The 16,939-nt window shown below is 40.5% G+C and overlaps 1 pseudogene; it reads left to right on the forward strand.

Moving 5' to 3' along the window:
• Nucleotides 1–2,058: 2,058 nt before the first annotated feature.
• Nucleotides 2,059–16,939, forward strand: part of LOC144648013 (uncharacterized) — a 16,662-nt pseudogene continuing 1,781 nt past the window's right edge.

Raw genomic sequence — 16,939 nt, forward strand, 5'->3', positions numbered from 1 at the left:
TTTAATTAATTTCCTACAATAAGGTAGGTGAGAAGCTTAACAACGGTCGGTACGCGATGTAGTTTTGTTCATTCGGGTTCATGCATGGCGGGTGCGAAGAACCGCCAGTTCTGGAAGACTCTTCTGAAAAGTTTTATTTGAGAAAATCTGTCCAGATACAGTGGAAAAACAAAGAAGATGAAAAAGGATATGAAACAATGCTCCCCTTTGTTGCATTAAGTGTCACGGAATCGCTGCTGAATTATTTCCCTTTGCATTGTCAGTAGATTCTTCCAATACCAAGTTAGCCTTTTTGAGATTATTTGAAATTCATTTTGATGAAATGTGTTCTTTTCTGTGTTCCCCCTTGTAATGGCAACCTTTCATTTTGTTTCTTACTTGTCTCAAGCGTTCTACTAGACGCAAGCGTGGTAACCCCCTTCAAAGGGGTTCATGTCTATACTCGTTGTGCCTTTGCTGTTGCTGGCACATCGACCTGGGCGACCTCCCTTAGGAAGGATGCATATAAAAATATAAAATTCAAGATAAAACAGAATAGACATAAAAGATCTGCTAAGTTCAAATGAATAGGCCTTATCACGGTTTTCGACGCCATTTTGACGAGTAGGCAAAACGGGTAGAAATTACAGTGTTTGTATGGGAATCCGATGGCGAATATCTGCTACAAAAATGAAATTCATGTTAATAAAACGTTTTTTTTCCTGCTGGAAACTGGCTTTATATAATGATCCTTCACGAATACTATCATAAAATAAGTCAGATAAATGTCTCGAACGTCGGTATAAATCCGTATACATCTATGTATATGGATTAATACCTTCATTCCCAGTATTTTTCTCGCACTAAATGACTGCCCTTCAAAATAGAATTATAAACAATAAACCACTACTTTATCCAATTCCAACACGTGACCAAAACATAAGGAAAAGGCACCAACAAACTATGATGCTTCACGTATCATGAGTTGGCAGAATGCTGGTGCTTTCTAACATTTAACTTGCCGGACGGATCTAGCAATGGTCCTACTTCTGAAAGTCACACTGTCAAATAAAATATAAATAGATTTAGCCAAGCCTTAAAGCGGAGCTCCCCGGTTATTTTTTTGCCCTTTTTGTGAATCCGAATTTAGGACAGAATTTAGGAAATATAGGACCTGAGCCCGTAATCCAATACAAACCAATACATTTGTCCTCGTAAATAAAACTGCTGGAGCGATCTGTGGTCATAGCTTAAAATATAAAAATGTTTAAAACAGATCTAAAATTATAAAAGGATACTCTAAATTTTCGATCGCCTTCTGCGGTCTTCTTCAGAGAATGATGGATTTTGCAAGGTTCGCAGAATTCTAATAAGTTGCATTGACGTTATTGTTCGTTGCCCCGCTGGGGAGCAACTAGCGATGCGTAAACCCTTGGGAAGGGCGCTCTTTCGTTTATAGTGTTTTTGTCGAGGAAAGAATGTAAAGACTCCAGAAACAGTCTTTTGTTCTTGCTGCTTACACCACATTTTGGTTATCTTTTGCAGCTTTATTCTCCAATTACAAAGAAATTAAGAATAAAAATAAACGATAAAAGTTTGGTACAATGTTTCGATGTCGCCATGGCATCAGTTTCAAATTTCAAGTGACAAGAAATAAACATTCAACAGTCTGATATCTGCAGTGAGAGGTGTCAGGCTATTAAGCATTTACATATCTGTTTAAAACAATAGTTAATTGCAAAAACAAAATTATTAATTCGTAAGGCGAAGAGAAAGTTTCATTGCAAAAAAGGTAACCTTTTCCTTTAGAGTGCCTGCCATCCTTAAACCGCGAAAAAACCTGAGGACAAAATTGCGAGAGAGCAGCCATGTCTTGAATTAGGGAAAAAAATCTTTTTACGTACGACAAAAGATCAGTAGGAAAAGGCAAATAACTGTAAACAGGTCCCAAGCAAAGACCAGACATGGTAAAGTAAAACACCTGCTTTAGCCAGCCCCCTGATGTGTAATCCTTCTCTTTTCTATCGAGCGTGATTCTTTTGGATTGCTTTGTTTGTTCCAAAAGAGCAAGTGGAAAAGATGTCGCATTTAGCGACACGTTTGAAAACATTTCGATTGTTAGTAGCTTTCTTTATAATAATCAAGGTAAGATTTTTTTTTATTATTGTTTTTACAAAAGATAACAATAATAATTTTATAATTCTTATAAAAATTGTAACCTCCTTTGCTAAGTAATTGATACATTTAGTTTTTTAAGTCTCTCAGTTTTTGCTTCTTTGTCTTCTTGAGATTTGTTATGGTGTCGCAATAAGTGATAATTATATCGTTATCAGGGTTTGCCAGCAAAATGTGCAAAAATACTTACTTTGTACCTTACTCACAAATCATAGTCGAAACTGACTAGAAATTCTGAAAAAAAAAATTACGCCAAAATATAAAATCACAGAAAGCTCTAGAACAGGTAGCTAATAAAGGATAAAAACAATGAAGATCTGAATTTCACTGGAAAACATCAAAAATTAGAAGGCTCATGTAACTTTAGAACAAAACCTTTCAAAGGGGGATTAAGTTGCGAGAAGGCAGCACTCGAATTTTCCAGAATTTACTCTACAGGACGTTAAATACTGTTGCAGCAGTTAAAGGGTACCAGGAGGTGTTTATAGAATGTGTTATGTATGTAACACATATGAACGTATTACAAGCGCTCTTGAAAATATCTTCGTAAGAAACGGCTAAAATTAGGGAAGAAAAGGCAGCAAAAGAAATTTTTTGACAAGAAAATGGGTCATGAGATGACCCAATACTTTTGTTTTTCACCGGATGGGCTCTGCCTCGAGGTTTAAATTTTTTACCTTAATAAGTCAATTTTGCTTTGTAATTTTAAGGAGGTCATTTAAAAGAAAGCTGATATGGTAGTCAATGTATAAAACCCCTCGTACCCCCTCAAAACACCCTCATCAAAGGTTTTATTGTAACGAGAGGTTTAAAAAGGTCTTCAAGATTTAGGTTGAACAAGTTTAACAATTACTATTTTATTTCTTTCAGTGTACTGAGGCTGCCAGAAATAGTTCTGCCAAACATGATGAGCAAGAGGATGATGTGTTCACCAAATCATTGCAAGCCAAATGGTTCAACAGCTTGTCCAACACCCTGTGCAACGACATTTCAGGTTCCTTGAAAAATAACAATGGAGTCTTGTTCAGAACATGATTGATTTATTAAAAGAGGAAACTGCTGCTGATGGAAAGGAAGTGGAAGATATCTTTTATCAAGGCTTAGAAGATTTGAAGACTGATCCTGATTTTAACATAATTATGACGGAGTTTGAGGAAGCAGTGAATGGTCAAAGAAATATGATGACAGTAGGTAGGTTGCTTGGTTGATTTTAGCTTTTTGTGACTTCCTTACTTGTTTTGATTTGTTTGTTTGTTAGATTGTTTTCATGGCTTGTGAAAAATGCTTATTTTTTTAACAGGAACTGATCTGCCAGAACTTCAAGAAGAAAAGTCGGACCCCATTAAAGACGTCGGGCTCAAAGGTCAGGTGATAACTGGACAAGAGTCTGACACAGAGAACGACTTGATAAGATACAGTAATTACATGTCAGGTGCTGGTTCCACCTTTGGAGGTTTTATGGCTGAACTTCCTGGAGATATCAACGATTTAACGAAAGGTACACACTCACAATAATAATGCATTTCGCCATGTCAAGCGTTAACAAGAGCAGCCTGGAAGCTCAAATATTTCAGTTGTTTGGTGTTATCAATAAAAAAAAATTATTCCACTCGCGCTTGTTGTATATGAGATTGTAGGTAGCATAAAATGCTATCTACCATCTTATATCCAACAAGCGCGAGTGGAATAATTGTTTAAAATGCGACAAAATTCAGATGCTCAGTGATTATTGTTGAATAATCCCCTTATTGGATGAGGCTAAGTATGATTGTAGAGAACTGGAACTAGTTATATATAGAACGATAGGGGACTGGCACTAGGCCAAGAAGGTTGTTAATCTAAGATGGCGTGAAACGCTTCGAGTGCGTATTAAAGTTAGATGTTCCTGTTTGTCGCTTGTTGGGCGTGTGGACTAACAAAATTGGCGACCCCGCCAGGACCTAAAACTCAAGGACAATGAAGGACTGTAGGAACCACTTGTGGCGAACGATTTTGGTATGTTTTTGAGCTTATCTGTGTTTTTCTTCGCAACCACGTGCTTTGTAAGTTGCCCGCCATATTTGTCAACCCGTGTGGAGAAGAACGAAGGACACACTATGGCCGAAGACCTTCAACTTGAAATACAGTCTAACATTTGTTCCGCGGATTGGAGTTCACTCGAGCGAATTGCGGAGTTCTTTAAAGTCGAAATTGAAGGGAAGAGCAAACTATTCGTGGCGAAAGTTATCGTTCAGCAACTCGAGGAAGGAATTGGCAAGTTGAAAGAAGCCGAAGTTGTGCCATACCTTGAAGATGTGAAAACGTTGTTGACAGAAAAACCTTCTGGCATCAAGGACGAAGGTAAGAGTGGCAAGTTTGTTCCAAGTGTTTCCAAACCTCCCAGTGTAGCAAAGGAAGACTCAGTTCAAAAACTGTTGGCGACCAGCGCTTTACATAGACAGTTTAAGATCAGTGGTCAAATTGGGGAGCCGGAACAAAAAGATAAGATTAGCTTCTCTTCACTTGCACGTCAGATTCAGACAGGGTTGGCCCAGGGTTATGCCGAAGATGAAATTGTTGATGGTGTGATTCGTTCAATCACACCTGGGATGGTGCTTAGGAGTTATCTGGAAACTTACAAAGACTTAACATTGGAACGTTTAAAGAAGATTCTTCGTAGCCACTATGGTGCGAAAAACACATCAGAACTCTATCAAACACTAGCATCATTATGTCAGAGCTCAAAAGAATCACCTCAAGTGTTTTTGATGAATGCCCTAGATCTGAGGCAGCAGATTTTGTTTGCATGTAGTGAAGGAGATGATGACACATCCCTACAGTATGATTCTGGGCACATACAGTGTCTGTTTCTTCGAACAGTAGAAACTGGTTTACAGGATGAAAGTATTCGTGCTAAGATTCGCCCATTCCTAAAGGACCCCAATGTGTCAGATGAAGTGTTAATGCAACAGATGAGTATGGCAACCTCAGCAGAAAAGGAGAGGGACAAGAAGCTAAGGAACAATAGCAAGACCAAACCACCAGCATTATCAGTGTCTACAGTATCTGATGACTCATCTAAAGGAAAGGAAGAAAACAAGAAAAGCACCCCTCAGAATGATCTTCTAGCAGCTATCAGTGCAATCAAGTCAGAAGTTGAGGCATTGAAAAGTGAGGTCAGAAAGAAGAGCACCGACCAAAGTGTACCCCCTGGGAAGTGGCCGGAGAGAAGAAGACCACCTTTGTGTTCAAGCTGCCTTGAAAACAAGAAGGAGTATTGCAATCACTGTTTTAAGTGTGGGAGCCACTCTCATTTTGCAAGAGGATGCAGGGAGCAGTTAAACAGGAATCGACTGCTTCCGCGAGACGGGAAACAGTCGTAAATCCACCAAAGTCTCACCAATGTAACAACTGCTGTAAAACCGGAGTCAAGCAAGGACAGCTTAAAAGATGTAGTCAGTGTCGAAGTGTATGGTATTGTTCCACAGAATGTCAGAAAGGACACTGGTCTGATCACAAGGTGTTGTGCCAAGCAATAAGTCACCTCTCTGAGGCAAGTACACGTAAGTTTAAAGATTTTGTAGACCCAGCCTGTGTTAGCCATTTAACTCCAAGTGAACATGCTAAAGTTATTGGCCTTGTTGGTAAGAAGTGTATGGTAAAGTGCTTGCTCAATGACTGTGAATGTGACTTGTTATGGGACACTGGTGCCCAGGTATCCATAATATCAGTCGAATTACTTCAGCAACACCTAGGACAAGTAGCTATTAGACAGTTGTCAGAGCTCCTGAATACAAATCTAAATTTAACAGCAGTAAATGGGACCAAGGTACCTTACATTGGGTGGGTGGAAGTCAGAGTGAAGTTAACCTCTCTCAGCAGTGATAGTAGTCAAGAAGAACTGTTAGTGCCTTTCCTTGTAACATCAGAAAAGTTAGACTGTCCTACTCTGGGATATAATGTCATTGAAGAGCTGGTAACCCAGGACCAGAATCCAAAGCCAATTATTTACAACAGTTTCCCTGGAAAAGATAAGACAAAATTAGATGCCTTGGTACACTTTATTCAGAGTTCAAGTTCAGATGCCATTTGTAAAGTGAGAACTGGAAGAAAAGATGTGGTCATACCTAAGGATAGCACAGTCGCTGTCAGTTGTCGTGCAAATACAGGACCTGTGTACAAGCAAACACCAGTGTTGTTCGCGCCAGACAGACTAGCACAGTTGTTGCCAGAGGGCTTAGAAGTTAATGAGACTTTGTTAAACATCAAACCAGGAAAAACTTCCCGTGTACAAGTTGCTGTATACAATGGGACAGATCATGACATCACGCTAAAGAGCCGCACCTCATTAGGAGTTCTTCAGGCAGTGAAATCAGTGACTGCGGCAGACGTGAGGCTGAGTGAATGCAGTATCCAGACCGACCAACAACATCAAAGGGAGCACGAGCCAACAAGACCAACAAGACCAACTCCTTCTGGGCAGCAAGATGGAGAAAGCAAAAACCATCTCCCAGCAGTTGACCTTAGTGGCTTAAACCATGATCAGCAGATTGTAGCTGAGACAATGCTGAGGGAAGAGCATGAGTCATTCTCATCTAGTGAAGAAGATATTGGTTGCATCCCTGATCTGGAAATGGAGATTAACCTGAAGGATAGCCAGCCAGTGCAAAAGAAGTACACGTCGATCCCTCGACCATTGTACCCAGAGGTGAAACAGTACATCGAAGACCTTCTGAACCAGAATTTTATCACTGAATCTAAGTCTCCATATTCCTCTCCAGTTGTCTGTGTCCGAAAGAAAGATGGGTCTCTGAGACTATGCATCGACTACAGAGAACTTAACCGCAGGACTATTGCTGACAGACATCCCATCCCTAGAGTCCAAGAAACCCTGGATAGTCTTGGTGGTAATAGTTGGTTCAGTGTTCTCGATCAGGGTAAAGCATATCATCAGGGGTTTGTAAGCAAGGAGAGCAGAGCAGCCACAGCATTCATTACACCATGGGGACTGTATGAGTGGATAAGAATCCCATTTGGATTGATGAATGCGCCTGCAAATTTCCAGCGGTGTATGGAACGGTGTTTGGGTGAACTGAGGGACAAAGTGGCTATTCCATACCTTGATGACATCATAGTATTTAGCAGGACCTTTGAGGATCATGTTGAGCATCTGAGGACAGTGTTAAGAAAGTTACGTGAACATGGAGTGAAGTTGAAGCCGCGTAAATGTAGTTTGTTTAAAGGTGAGGTCCAGTTTCTAGGAAGAGTTGTGTCAGGTGATGGTTACCGGATGGACCCAGGGTGTGTTAAGGCTATTGAGAAGTTAAAAGAAGTGTCACCTAGAACTGTTGGTGAAGTCAGACAGCTTGCTGGAATATTAAGTTACTACCGCAGGTACATTAAGAACTTTGCCAATGTTGCGAAACCAATTTATGATCTCCTAACTAGCACTGGGAAGGATGGTCAACCACCCTCAAAGACACCGATCTGTTGGGGTAGGGAACAGCAACTCGCCCTTCAAGAGTTAGTGAGACACCTCAGTCATCCACCTGTTATGGCTTACCCAGATTTCTCAAAACCATTCACTCTACACACTGATGCAAGTAAAGATGGTCTTGGGGTAGTGTTGTACCAAAACCAGGATGGGGTCATGAGAGTAATTGCTTATGCTTCACGAGCACTGTCACCAGCCGAAAAGAAGTACCACCTTCATGCAGGCAAGCTTGAGTTTCTGGCTCTAAAATGGGCAGTGACTGACCATTTCCGTGATTACCTTTATTACTCTCCAAAGTTTACTGTTTTCACGGATAACAACCCGTTGACATACATTCTAACTTCAGCGAAGCTCAATGCCACAGGTTTGCGGTGGGTTAATGAATTAGCCGATTTCCACTTTGAAATCAAGTATCGACCAGGAAAAGCCAATGCGGATGCTGACACCCTGTCCCGAATGCCAATCAGCTTTGAGGAGTACATGGAAAGTTGTTCAGAAGTAGCTAGTCAAGATGTTCTGGATGCTGTCACTTCCTCAATCCATGTAACTAACACTGTTCAGACCGCTTGGTTGTCATCACTAACAGCAGTGCCTGATATCTTAAAGGAAGAATGTGTTAACGTTCCAACTAGGCCACATAGTGAACTTATCGCAGCTCAACAAGAAGATCCGACAATTGGTCGTGTCTTACATTTTATGCAAGTCGGAAGCCGTCCAACCTACCAGGAGAAACAGAAAGAGTCAGCTAGTGTACGACAGCTCTTACATGAATGGAACAAACTGTTTATTTCTGAAGATGGAATTCTTTGCCACAAATGTGGATCTAGAGATCGAATGGTCTTACCCAAGAAATACCACAAAAAGGTGTATGAAGAACTACACGAAAACATGGGGCACCTGGGTGCAGACAGAGTAGTGGAACTAGCTAGAGAACGTTTCTATTGGCCGTTCATGAGGGCAGACATTACTCATTATGTCACGAAAGTGTGCCATTGCCTTAAGCAACGAAAACCTGCGACTCACGTTAATGCACCACTTCAACCTATTGTTTCTACTTAAGAAATAGAAAACATGTTCCGTGTTTCTATCGAGTTATAGAAACACGAGTGGAAGTTTGGGAGAACGAGAAATGCTGTGGGAACACGAGTCGATAGACGAGTGTTTCCACAGCTTTTTCGAGTTCTCCCAAACTTTCACGAGTGTTTCTATAACTCGATAGAAACACAGAAAACATGTTTTCTATTTCTTTTAGAAAACAGCACAAAGAAAATAACGCACATCAAAGTAATATTTAGCGCTTTCTTTAACATCAAAACGTAGATTCTCTTCACCTCGCAGTTTTACGTCATGAACATAATCAACCAATCATAGTAAGGGAGTCAATGAACAGAAATAAATCAACTAATCAACATTCGCTTCAAGGCTAAAATTCACCGTTTTTTGGCCAAACAAACAAAGAAAACAGGCCCCAAAGTTAATGTAATTATGAGAAATAACTAGGCCGATGGTTTAACTGAAGTCAAGCACTGAAAGGAGTTAAGAATTTGGCAAGAATTGTGGTTTTATTTCGCTTCATCGACGTAACCGAATGGTTTGACGACTAACGCTGCCGATCGAGCGACTCGAACCTTGGAGGTGAAAGTGCATTATTTTTCTGTCAAAAGAAGTTTGACTCGGCATTTTGGACGAATATCTTGTCCTGTTAAGGAGCTGTGAATAGTTCTGAAGTGCTGCAAAGCCTAGAATGGAGTGAAGTTGCGCCAATTGAATTCATATACTTCTTTGAAAGGTCAGCCGCTTCGATAATTTCTTTCACAGACTATTTTTGAATGTGTAGCGGGCTCTGTAAACATCTTACTTGCTTGTTTTCAAGTGTGCAAATATTTGTTTAGTCTTAACCTGGTTTTTGTCAGCTGTGACATTAAAATTTGACACAATTCTTAGTTGTTATTTTTGCATTGCTTATTTCAGCGCCGTGAATATTGATTGCCGTGTCTACGACAACTGTCTGTGTCTCCATCGAGTTATAGAAACACAATTTTTAACCAATCAGCGCACGTATTTTCTTTGTGTTATTTTCTAAAGCACCTTTCCAACTTGTTTCCATGGACTTTGTTCATCTCGAACCAAGCTCGGGCGGATACCAGTATATATTGGTGATCATGGATCACTACACCAGATTTGCTCAAGCGTATGCTACACGTGACAAGTCTGCAAAGACTGCTGCTGATAAATTGTATAATGAATTCATCATGAGATTTGGATTCCCAGAAACCATCCATCATGACCAGGGTGGAGAATTCGAAAACAAGCTCTTCTACAACCTTGAGAAACTGAGTGGGATTAAACATTCACGGACAACACCCTATCACCCGCAGGGAAATGGGCAGGTCGAAAGGTTCAACCGGACGCTTTTATCCATGCTGAGAGCCTTACCGGAGAAACAGAAATCCCGCTGGCGTGACCATCTCAATAAAGTAATTCATGCATACAACTGTACGCGTCATGACTCTACTGGATTTTCACCTTTCTATCTATTGTTTGGTAGAAACCCAAGACTACCTATTGACTTAATGTTTGGCTTGAAACCTCCAGAGGGATTTTCTACATATCCTGAATATGTCAGAAATTGGCGAAGAGCAATGAAGGAAGCTTACGATTTAGCCTCTGCCCATGCAAAGAAAAGTGCAGACATGGGGAAACAACAGTATGACAAGAAAGTCAGACACACTGCGCTGTTTGAAGGAGATCGTGTTCTTGTACGAAACATGAGTGAGCGTGGTGGCCCGGGAAAACTTCGACCTTACTGGGAGCAAGAAATCTATGTTGTAACTCAGAAGAGGAAGGATATGCCAGTTTATGAAGTAAAGCCAGAGAGTGGAAATGGAAGGTCAAAAGTTCTCCATCGCAACATGCTATTACCGTGTTCTTACTTGCCGGTTGAGACCCCACTTAAGTCATCAAAGAGTCGCCGTACAGTATCTAGGAGGTCCAACAGACAGCAGGCTTCACAAGAAGAGACAACCGGAACTACTGATGAGGACATTAGCCTCACACCTGATAAGCTTCAACAACTTTACGAGTCTACCAGACAAGAGTCATATGTAGTTGAAGAGGACATTGACCCTTGTATAGTTGATTCCCCAGACTCAGAGGGAGAAGAAGAAGAAGACCCGGAGCAACCAGTTGGTACAGTAGATGATGAAGCTGCAGATAGCTTACCTATAAGACAGTCACATCGTATGAGCAGACCACCTCTTAGGATGACCTATGATGTAATGGGACAACCGTCCTTCCAAACAAGTTCTACAGCAGGAATTCAAGGCGTCACAGTATCGTACCCACAGCAGTTGTGGCAACCTGTCACAGTATCATGGATGCTACAACCTGTTCTGCAGCCCTATAGCTATTTTGCACCTTTTCCAGTATCATCACAGCCGATGTATCCTGTGCCTATGTGGTGTTACTAGCAGGCCCTTAGACATTAACTTGAGAAGAACGGAACTGATTTGCATTGAAGCTACGTTCATCCTAGATAAGACTTTTAAATGTTTCCTTTTGGTATTGTATAATTTCGTACAACGTTTTGCTTGTGTATAGAGGTTCAAACTCGTTTCATTAAGATAATTATTTTTCTCTATCTCGGAATATTCTTTGTACAAGGAAGTCAAGTCGTGTTATAGAAAAAGGCATAAGTATTGCAAAGATAGAACAGTGACATCTTGAGTGCAACATAAGCTGGCCTGATCAACCAGAGTACTTTTGTTAACCCCAGGATGAGATACAAGTGTACAAAGAACTGTTATATGAGATAACCAAGAAGAGACTATTGTCTATTCGTTCATGTTGAGGACAACATCTTTTTTCAGAGAGGGAGAAATGTAGAGAACTGGAACTAGTTATATATAGAACGATAGGGGACTGGCACTAGGCCAAGAAGGTTGTTAATCTAAGATGGCGTGAAACGCTTCGAGTGCGTATTAAAGTTAGATGTTCCTGTTTGTCGCTTGTTGGGCGTGTGGACTAACATGATATGAAGAATTATGCAGATCGAGGAGGGTGTTATTCGCCGAAGCCGAAAGCTAAGGGGAATAATACCATCCAAAATCTGCATAATTCTTCATAATATACGAAACCCGAATTCAATATTTGTCTTATTATTTATTCAAGATATTTACTCGGCTCTAAAAAACACAAAATTCATTGAAATGGGTTCTCACTTCGGCGTACATTTTTCGCAAAACAATGGCAAATTTCTTCGCTGTTGCCGGATTTTGGATGTTTCTGACTGGAAGATAAGCTTTAAATAACAAGTGACTTACGTTATAATATTTTTTCTGTATTTTTGCTGTCTTTATCGTCTTACAAATTGAAAAATTTTGCGCCGCGTTATGTTCTATTTTAGGACCAGTTTGAGCTAGTTCTTTTCTTTCGGCGCAGAATGTTCACAAAACAGTGGCAAATCCTCCACTGTTGCTGAATTTTTTATGTTTCTGTCGTGAAAATAAGCTCTAAATCACAAATGCCTTCCCTCCGATTTTTTTTGTGTTTTTGCAGTCTTTACCATCTAGTAATTTAAAAAGCTTTTCATCGTTATGTCGATCCTAGCGTTCGATTTTCGCGCTAAGATTTCTAAGTCGATTTAAAACTGTTCCTGCGTGACGTCAACTGTCCCTGTCTTTTGTAGTATATGACAATTGACGACGTCTTAGGCGCATAATAGGACCTTCTTTCAAATTTGATCGGCCCTGGGCAGTTAGCTGGAATTAACCGTGGATTGAAAGCCAATCAGAAACGGAGAATTATTTTGAATGAATAATAATTGTAATTTTTTTTGTTTGTGGGCAATACATTCCCTAAAAAATCATTTTATTCCCTCAGTGTATTTTGCGGTCTAAAATGGAGAATTCACCGGAATAAAATATATTTAAAACGAAGTCAGCTAATCAGAACTAAAAACCATTGAACTGTTCGCGCCGTGTTCTTTTTTGCTGGTAGACTTCGAGTCGAAGCGCTTCAATCTACAATTGCCCTTCATAACGGCAAAATGGCTAGAAAACCTAACGGGGCCGGAAGACAATTTTTAGTCTTCTCAGCTAGATAAAGATAAATCAGTATAAAGACTCGATGAAGAAACCAGGCGGCAAAGTAAATGCGATGGCCTCTACAGACTAGTAATTTGTTGTTGACAACTTGTTATCGAAAACTAAATGTCTTCTACATCTGATTCCGTCCGATTTAAGCATGGTTTCTTTTTCGAGTTTCTATATTTCAACCTTACGTAAACCTTTTTATATTTTGCCTTTTTAGGAACGATGAAAAGCTTGAATTACAAATACGATGCCTTGGAATACAAATTAAAGAAGGGAATTACAGTTGATGTACTCAGGAGTGAAAACTTTGAAGCAATGGTAAAATATAATATCGAACCTGAAGTAAACTTTCGCGTTAAGAGAACTGGTGTCAACGATCTCCAAGAAATGGTGGTGTCAGAATCATTTGAAAAAATCAAAGTTCTTCAGGGTGTCGGTAATGAACAAAGGTTAGCTCAACAAAACTTTAATACTCAAAAGAAATTGGCACAGCAAAATGGAAGGATTTCATCAAAAAAGGTAGCTGGTAATATTTTACGTAAGGTTGGCAACGGTGTTGAGACCTCCACTACTGCATTCACTATTGCTCAGGGAGGAGTTGATGCTGCAGGTGGGAGTGATATGATTCAGAAAGCCCGTGATTTGAGGGCCGAAGGGTTAATTTCAGAGGGTGAATATAATGAAATGATGTGAAACGGTCGGCTTCGAATTGCGCAAGGACGTTTTGGTCTTGCAGATGGCATGCAAAACGTCGTGAAATTTGTTGGAAAAAGAGTGGAAAAACACATTTTAAAAAAAGCAGGTCGAGCTGGAATGAAGTTACTGAAGCAAACCAAACGGTTCGAATCTTTTATTGGCGGTGCCATCTCAGTTGGTACAAGTGTTGTTTCTATGGCAAAGAATGCGATCGCAGCTAGTGACGCTGCAAAACAAGGCATTGTTGGTAAAGCTGTCATGTATGGGGTCATGGCTGCTGTTGATGGGGTGACAGCTATTCTGGACGGAGTGAGTGTGGCTTTGGACCTTGTTTTCCCGCCCTTGTCACCAATCGTAGACCTTGTTAGTACGATTTTGCAAGTGGTGAACACAATTCTTGGTTTCTTTGCGGATTTGATCGACTTCAGAACGACTGCACAACGCGTGCACGATGAATTTGACGCGTATATAAACTCGGAAGCGTTTAAAACGTATGTGAAGAATCTGGCAGATGGATATAAGAGCAGAGGATTTGACATCTTTAAATACTATGTAGACGCAGATGTGGCAGGAATAGAAGCTGACAAGGAAACATTGCAAGCTGAAAGGACGACTATTACTAAGTGTTTGACTGACAAGGCAAAGGAGGACTTCAATAATAAGCAGTTACGAGTAGCATTAGTGGATGCAACATCTTTCGGCAAAACGCTCAAAGGTAGAGCAAATGATGATGAGATTGTGGCTGGTTTTGGTCCAGATCGTATTTATGGCGAGGAAGGTGATGACGTATTGTTTGGGAGAGGTGGAAGTGACACCATATATGGTGGTCCAGGAAACGATTATCTTAATGGTGGAACTGGAAGAGACACTCTTCTCGGTGGAGAAGGAGATGATGTTCTTGTCTGCGAGCCCGGTGTTGATAGGCGATCGATGCGAAGGAGAAGAGGGAGATGACACCTTAGCCTTATCAGGGGAGTCTTTAAGATTCAAAGAAGATCTTTGGAATGGAAAGTATATAACAATGGGGCCAGAATGGGAAGCTATGACTCGCAGTAACCCAAGGATATCACCAGTAAAAGGAATTTATCTGGATATTGGATATACCTCAGGAAGTGGATCAAATGCAAAGAAAGGGCGAACAGGCATTAACCTTGGATCTTGCTTTCCTGGATGGCCAGATGGCTTCAACCAAGTTAGACATAAGCCAGCATTTATTTCTTCCAGTAGCCTGGAGCAAAGTTTGGTGAGGCTTTTCAGTCGCAAGAACCCTGTATCTCTCAGTAACACAGAAGAATTGAGAACCAAAATGCTGTGGTTTCTGGCAGACAAAAATAGCGTGAAGTACTTCTGTGATGGAGTATCAATTTATGCGGTCTCTGCATCATCGATCCAAGTCGCCAGAGGCGCCATTGATGGTATTTCAACCAGTTACGCTAAACACAGCAGTGGACGTCTAAAGTACTCTGGAGACAACGAACTGGAGGCACTTTTGGTATTTGCTTTTCGAAGAAGTTTCATGTTCGATAAATTTGAAAAAATCTCTGCTGCACGACCAGATAATTTGGAAATCCTGTCTCACTACACACCGACAACTGTCATTGGTAGCGATGAACACAATGTTATTGATGTGTCCTATGGTCTCGGTGATGTGGTTTACACTGGTAAAGGCAACAACGTTATTTCCATTGGATCAACTATAAACAAGTATCATTATACGGAAAGCACGATATGAAAAGGTATGTGGCATTCTGGTTTATACAACTGGGCCAAATACATTGTTGGAGGTAGTGGCGAAAACACCCTTGTAATCCAATACATGAACCTTCCTATAGAACTTGGAACGGAAGGTGTTGATTATGGTTGGTGGCAACTTAGAAACATTGACAGCCCAGTTGATACGGGGTCCTTTTCCGAATATAACACTCAGGTGGTTTACTTGAAAAACATTCAAACTGTTGAAATGCATCCTCCTAAACCACGTCGGTACTACCTCCAAGATATCAGAATAGATGCTAGATACCATGATGGCGCAAGAAGGTATATTCTAAACCATACAGGTTTTTTCAATGGGCCTCTTTCAACTGAGAAAGATGTAACGGTATTGCCTAGAAGACTTGTTAACCCATTTCTCAGCTATACTATCCGATTTGGAAATAATACTAAAAACACCATTTCCTTTAAGTATTATGAAGACGAAAGATACCAAATCGAAACCATTAACATATACCAAAAGTACAGATACGACGAAGGGAGTATATTTTTTCGACCTAAAGGAGATCTGCGGTTGGTTAATGCAATGAACGTGGTCAGTTTCCCATCGTGCAAAAATATCATTGGAAATGACAAAGAGAACCTTCTGATTGCTGTAGGCGGAGAAACAACTATTGATGCGAGAGATGGAGATGACACCCTTGTGAGTGCTCGCGGGAGGCACGAGTTAATTGGGGGTCCAGGTTCAGATACGTATGTACTCCATGGTCCTGATGTGGAGGATTATTTGACAATTTCCGTTCTTATGGGAGATGACGGAAACACAATCAGATGCAAAACCACCATTTATGGAAAATGGATGAAGACAGAAGGACGCTTTTTTATCGATGTGTTAAAACATGATCATGCAGATGTGCTTTTGAACACGGTTGAGATTATTCCAGCCCAAGGTGATGAGGGAAAAAACTTGGGGATCATTTCCAAGGATACCGCTAACAGAAAGATCGTCTTTGAACCTGGATCAAATTTTAACTTCTTGAAGAAGAACGAAGCCAAAGTAGTGAGAATAAAATATACAACAACAGGGAGCATGGCAACGATTAAGGAAGAAGATTATGGAAATCAGTTACGTTTTGAGTCCATTAAGTGTCTTGACCATTTTGCTGCAAGTATTGAAAACGATAAGTTGGTATTCAAGGATAAATCAAATCCTCCACGAACTGTCCTTGTTGACGATGAATGGAATAAGAAGCTCAAGACTGGAATGTCAACAAATTTGTTTGATCTAATTTTTGACTTTGCCCAACGTTTCCCATTAATGCTCTTCCGAAAAAATGAAAAAGAATTTAACCGTGTAACATCAAAAGATACGGTAGAGTTCCTGTACGAACATTTGAAACACCTTGAGACCTCCCTCGGACAAGAGTACGACACGATTATTGATTCCACATCTCTTCCTTCTAATGTCGGCTCCGAAATTGATGTTGGAAATGGTCAGAATATTGTCCTTGCAAAAACAAGAGGAAAAACCTACAGGCTTGGTAGGAAATCATCTGGAAGCATCATCGTAGCAAACAAGTTCACACAAGGCGCAGGAAAGGTCACCATTACAGGTGGAGATGACCCGAAAAGTCTTAATGCAGTGGTTGTTGGAGTTGGATCTGGTGGAGTGGTAGAGATTTTCAGGATGGGACTACATGATGTCATCATTACTGGTGCTCTCCCGAGCGAAGTTCAATTCTACTGGGACGATGATGACAAAATTTGTCTTAAAGATTCCCAACAGCGAGATTTGATTAAAGGATGGCCTAAC

This window comes from Oculina patagonica, chromosome 4, assembly GCF_052425735.1.
Source record: "Oculina patagonica isolate OP01 chromosome 4, crgOcupat, whole genome shotgun sequence".
NCBI classification, from domain to species: domain Eukaryota; kingdom Metazoa; phylum Cnidaria; class Anthozoa; order Scleractinia; family Oculinidae; genus Oculina; species Oculina patagonica.